The sequence below is a fragment of the Lycorma delicatula genome, chromosome 2 (assembly GCF_047948215.1).
Source record: "Lycorma delicatula isolate Av1 chromosome 2, ASM4794821v1, whole genome shotgun sequence".
Taxonomy (NCBI): Eukaryota; Metazoa; Arthropoda; class Insecta; order Hemiptera; family Fulgoridae; genus Lycorma; species Lycorma delicatula.
In genome coordinates, this window is record NC_134456.1 from 85,756,515 (window position 1) to 85,762,514 (window position 6,000).

Here is a 6,000-nt window from a genome sequence, read left to right on the forward strand (position 1 = left end):
CAAGATGAAACCTCTTGGCAATAAAGAACTTGTTAAGCCAAAGATAGTGATACAGCCTGCTGAAGATAAGTCGATAAAAGTGAAAGTTGCTCCTCCAGAAAAGAAAACGGACAATAAACCTGAATGTCAAGTCCGTCTCAGCGAGATCCTCGATGAAAAGAAAAAGGCGATACCTACAGAGTCTGTTATGGAGGCTCCCAAGCCTCCTGTAACTGAAGTGGCCTCTAAGCCTCAGAGGCCACAAAAAATCACACAGGGGGGGCGAGTGTCCCCCCTCCCACAGGCGGTGACCGGTGCGACCCCCGTGTTGGGGAGCGGGCAGGTTGTCGCCTCTCAATCGGCGCCTGAAACCGGCGCCGATCCATGCCCGTCGTCGTCGGCGGCTTCGGTGGTCTCCGATACGGAGACCGGAAGCCTTACAGGCGACGACCTTCTCCGCGAACACGATGCTGTTCGCAGGATGGAGAAGAAAAGGAAAAAGGGATGGCCGAAAGGAAAACCCAGGCAATAATTTAATTAAAAATTAAAAATTAGCGAGTCGATTGTACAATGGAACATCAATGGATGTTTTTCAAACATCCATGAGCTCCAACGCTTGGTACATGACGTAGACCCGATTTGTATATGTCTGCAAGAAACGCATTTCCGCCGAAATGAAAATTTTAAATTAAAAGGATTCCATATATTTCGGCGAGATCAACCACCAAATGTAAGAGTTAGAGGTGGAGTAGCTATATTAACATCGACTAGAGCTACCACCGAAGCGGTTGTTCTAAACACCAACCTACAAGCGGTCGCCGTTAGAATGAAGCGACCGCTTAAGATCACTGTGTGCAGCATATACTTACCGAATTACGATTGGAATAAGGATGACATAGAAAGATTAATTTCCGAGCTTCCCCCACCTGTTTTACTGGTGGGTGATTTTAACGCTCATAATTCTCTCTGGGGATCGGATCGAGTAGATCCCCGTGGAAGAGAACTGGAAGGGTTCCTGATGAATTCTGATCTTATTATTTTAAATGACGGATCAGGAACCTTTTTCAATGCCAGAGATGGATCGACGTCCTGTATAGATCTTGCACTCATAAGCGGATCGATAGCACCGAGGTACAGCTTCCATGTTATAGACGATCTGCATGGAAGCGATCATTTCCCGGTGCAAATTGTAACTGATGTTACTAGAACAATATATCCCATCCCTAAAAGATGGTTATTTGAAAAGGCAGACTGGACGAGCTTCACAGCTAGAACGATGCTCCCAGAAACAACTGGAGTTATCGGAGACGATGTCGACGCCATAACAAATGCAATAATCGAGTCGGCATCGAGATATATTCCCAAAACATCTGGGAAACTTACAAAGAAACCGTAAGAAACTTACAAAGAAACCGTTCCATGGTGGAACGATGAAATAAGTGAAGCTATAAAAAGAAAGAAAAGGGCGTATAATGCCTTTAAGAAGCGTCCTAGTATAGAAAATCTTGTTGCCTTTAAGAAATACAGGGCGTATGCAAAACGTGTTATGATAGATTCGAAAAAACGATCCTGGCAGCAATACGTGTCATCCATTGACAAAACTACTACTGCATCAGATGTTTGGAGGAAAGTGAAGGCGATTTGTGGGCGTAATGATTTTACTCCCATAACTAGCCTTCAAGATGAAGATGAAATAAAAGATACTCCATATGAAATTGCAGAGCTGTTATCCAATCATTTCGAAAAGGCCAGCAAAACGGCCAACTACGAGGAAGGTTTTCGAACCAAAAAAGAAGAACACGAAGGTCTACTAAATTTTGGAACTGAGTATAATTACTCATATAATGTACCATTTAAAATGGAAGAATTCGCGAAGGCGTTGGAAAAATCAGGTAACACAGCTGCTGGTCCGGATGAAATCCACTATAATATGATCAGGCAGCTGAATACCACTGCAAAGTGTAGACTATTAGAACTTTATAATAAAATATGGCGGGATGGAACGTACCCGCAGCAGTGGAAAAAAGCTCATGTTGTTCCAGTACCAAAGAAAAATAAAAATTTAACAGACCCCAATAGCTACCGTCCTATTTCTTTGACGTGTGCTATGGGGAAAATATTGGAAAAAATGATTAATAATCGACTCGTCTGGGTTTTGGAAAAAGAAAACCTGATATCATCGTATCAAGCAGGTTTTCGACAATACCATTCTACCACTGATCAAATGATCAGCTTAGAGGACATTATATATAACAGCTTTATTACAAGGAAACATTGTGTCGGAGTCTTCTTTGATCTTCAGAAGGCTTTCGATATGACCTGGCGTCATGGTATAATGCTCCAGTTACATGAATGGGGCATTCGTGGCAATTTGCCTATACTGCTCAGCAACTACATGAATGACCGTACCTTCCAAGTACGCGTCAACAACGAATATTCATGTGAAAGAATATTGGAAAATGGCATACCGCAAGGTTCGCCGTTGAGCGGTACCTTGTTTACCATTGCCATTAATAAATTGATATTAGCCATTCCAGTAGAAATCAGCAAAAGCGTCTATGTTGATGATCTGGCAATCGTATATGCCAGCAACAAGACTGCTATAGTGAGGTACAAATTGCAACGAGCGATCAATGCTCTAAATGAAGTTGCAAGGAATACAGGATTCCAATTCTCACCAGAAAAAACGTGCTGTGTACACTTTTGTAGGAAGAGAATTCCTCATCAAAGTCCTGCTCTGACAATTGATGATAATCCAATACAATATAAAGACAGCGTAAGGTATTTAGGACTAGTATTGGATAAATCCCTCACATGGGGATTACATATACAGGACTTGAGTGATAGATGCAAAAGAGCCCTAAACATTATAAAATGTTTATCGAACCTAAATTGGGGCTCAGGAAAAGAGACATTATTGAGACTGTATAAAGCATTGGTTCAATCTAAACTAGACTACGGATGTATCGTATATTCATCCGCTAGAAAGTCGCACTTAAGAAAGTTAGACGTAGTTCATAATAGCGGAATAAGATACGCAACAGGTGCTTTCTGCACGAGTCCGGCGGCTAGTCTGATGTCTGAAGCCGGAATAATGCCACTACATTATAGAAGAGAGATCCTCTTGTTAAGATATGCAGCAAATATATGGGCTTTCCCTGCCCATATAAATAATAAATTGTTTATGAATCATCCCATGGCTGCATTATACGAACGTCGTGCTACCTATTCCAGACCAGCCGGAATTAGGTACCACGAATTAAGAAGGAAATATGAAATTGCTATACCAGAGACACTAGCAATTTCTACTAGAGAAATACCGCCATGGCTCTTGCCAGCGGTAAATACAAGTTTGGATCTCTCTCAAGGAGAAATAAAAAAGAAACCAGCAGTGATCATCCAGCAGGAATTTTTAGCAACCGTCAGTAGTTACGAAGAACATATTAGAATTTATACTGACGGTTCTAAAACCGAACATGGTGTTGGATGCTCGATATATGTAAATGAAGAAGCCCACTCTTGGAGACTGCCAGATGTGGCCAGTGTCTACACGGCAGAACTCACTGCAATTCAGCAAGCTCTTCGCTACACTGAACACTATTGCGAAGAGAGAGTGCTAATATGTTCCGACTCATTAAGTGCACTTGTCGCAATTCGGAACAAGAACATTAAGGATGTCCTAATTGCAAACATCCTGTCCATTTTATACGTTCTAAAACAACGAGGACAGCGATGCGTATTTGTATGGACTCCGGGGCATGCTGGTATTACAGGTAATGAAATCGCAGACGAAGCTGCCAGAAAGGCGACAGTCTGCGATGATTTGGATGCATTTCCTGTAAGAGTGGCAGATATTAAAAACCGTCTAACAAATATAGTAAGAAACAAGTGGAACGCTGAATGGAGGAGTTTAAATACAAAATTAAACTCAGTTAAAACTTCTCCTTATAAATGGAAAAGCGACTTTAAATTGACTCGCCGTGAACAAGTAGCGGTGACCAGACTTAGAATCGGTCACACGCGATTAACAAATTTATATTTGTTAACCGGCGAAGTGAGACCAATGTGCGGTGTTTGCAATAAAACACTGACAACCAAGCATCTAATAGAAGAGTGTACCATATATGAGGACCTCAGAAAGAGGTTCTGTTTTACAAATAATATTAGTGCTGATCTGGATAATGGAAATGAAGAAAATATAGTTGCATTTTTACACGCCAGTGGACTTCTTAAAAGTCTGTAAAATGGAAGTTTAAAGCTGTGGAAAAAGATACTCTAAGTGGTAGTTATATATATATATATATATATACATATAGAAGAAAGAGGAAATGTATGGTATTGAGAAGATTAATTATAATTTTAAGTTCATGGTCTTTTGAGAACCTATCTCAAATTTTAATATTGGGGCCCTTTACACCCCGTAAGTGTTTGTGATTGTCCTTGTCTTTCATGTTTTAATGTTTACTGTGAAGTTTGTGTTTTTAAATAAAATGTAAGGGCCCTTTACACCCTTACATATGACGATCCTGATGGAGATAAAAATTTCTTTTAAAGAATGTGACGAGGGCTAATGACCTTAGCAGTCGATGCCCGTAAAAATTCAGTTAATAAAAAAATAAATAATAATAATAATAATAATAATAATAATAATAATAATAATAATAATAATAATAATAATAATAATAATAATAATAATAATAATAATAATAATAATAATAATAATAATAATAATAATAATAATAATAATAATAATAATAATAATAATAATAATAATAATAATAATAATAATAATAATAATAATAATAATAATAATAATAATAATAATAATAATAATAATAATAATAATAATAATAATAATAATAATAATAATAATAATAATAATAATAATAATAATAATAATAATAATAATAATAATAATAATAATAATAATAATAATAATAATAATAATAATAATAATAATAATAATAATAATAATAATAATAATAATAATAATAATAATAATAATAATAATAATAATAATAATAATAATAATAATAATAATAATAATAATAATAATAATAATAATAATAATAATAATAATAATAATAATAATAATAATAATAATAATAATAATAATAATAATAATAATAATAATAATAATAATAATAATAATAATAATAATAATAATAATAATAATAATAATAATAATAATAATAATAATAATAATAATAATAATAATAATAATAATAATAATAATAATAATAATAATAATAATAATAATAATAATAATAATAATAATAATAATAATAATAATAATAATAATAATAATAATAATAATAATAATAATAATAATAATAATAATAATAATAATAATAATAATAATAATAATAATAATAATAATAATAATAATAATAATAATAATAATAATAATAATAATAATAATAATAATAATAATAATAATAATAATAATAATAATAATAATAATAATAATAATAATAATAATAATAATAATAATAATAATAATAATAATAATAATAATAATAATAATAATAATAATAATAATAATAATGCCCTGAGGTAGATAATCCCCACGTCCGGAACACAACATCTATGTTCCACGTCCAGGGCGGTAACAGCTGTACCTTTGTACATCACATGTAGCTGGCTAACGGGGTTCCGAGTAAATTCCTCGGTTATGCATTGTTAAGTTTGACCTGGTTCCAACTTCAGGTCACTAGACGGACTGGATTTTTGGCTACCTGCAGGAAATGAAATAACAAACGATTTTGGAAATGGATTCATACCATTCTTAGAGCTGGCGATGTGGCGGCCAGGGTCAATGTTATTGCAGGTGTAACGGAGACCCTTCCGTTGTCCACATGCCCCCTGCGATGGCAAGCATGTAGTTAAGGTGCCCATGTTCGGAGCATGGGAGCCCTGAAAGCTTCGGTGTGTAGGGGCCTGGAGTCAGTGCAGAGACTGCGCATCCGCTCTCTGCCAGGACATATGCCGGTTCCACCGGAGTACCGGATAGGACCTCCA

The 6,000-nt window shown here is 35.2% G+C and overlaps 1 protein-coding gene across 5 annotated transcripts in view; it reads right to left on the reverse strand.

The window, feature by feature from the left end:
- Positions 1-6,000, reverse strand: part of LOC142318975 (facilitated trehalose transporter Tret1-like) — a 230,986-nt gene that overhangs the window by 144,763 nt on the left and 80,223 nt on the right. The gene's annotated exons all lie outside the window — the stretch shown is intronic.